At 60.1% G+C, this 431-nt stretch overlaps 1 pseudogene; it reads left to right on the plus strand.

Moving 5' to 3' along the window:
* Positions 1-431, plus strand: part of LOC101565271 — a 1,916-nt pseudogene that overhangs the window by 602 nt on the left and 883 nt on the right.

Raw genomic sequence — 431 nt, forward strand, 5'->3', positions numbered from 1 at the left:
CATGAACACCTTCAGCGTGGTGCCCTCGCCCAAGGTATCCGACACCGTGGTTGAGCCCTACAACGCCACCCTCTCTGTCCATCAGCTGGTGGAGAACACAGTGAGACATACTGCATCGACAAGAGGCCCTGTATGACATCTGCTTCCGCACCCTCAAGCTGACCACACCCACCTATGGGGACCTCAACCACCTGGTCTCAGCCACCATGAGCGGAGTCACTACCTGCCTCCGCTTTCCTGGCCAGCTCAATGCCGACTTGCGCAAGCTGGCAGTGAACATGGTGCCCTTTCCACGCCTGCACTTCTTCATGCCAGGGTTTGCCCCTCTCACCAGCCGTGGCAGCCAGCAGTACCGTGCCCTGACCGTGCCTGAGCTCACCCAGCAGGTCTTTGATGCCAAGAACATGATGGCTGCCTGCGACCCGCGCCAC

The sequence above is a fragment of the Octodon degus genome, unplaced genomic scaffold (assembly GCF_000260255.1).
Source record: "Octodon degus isolate 3935 unplaced genomic scaffold, OctDeg1.0 scaffold00111, whole genome shotgun sequence".
NCBI lineage: Eukaryota > Metazoa > Chordata > Mammalia > Rodentia > Octodontidae > Octodon > Octodon degus.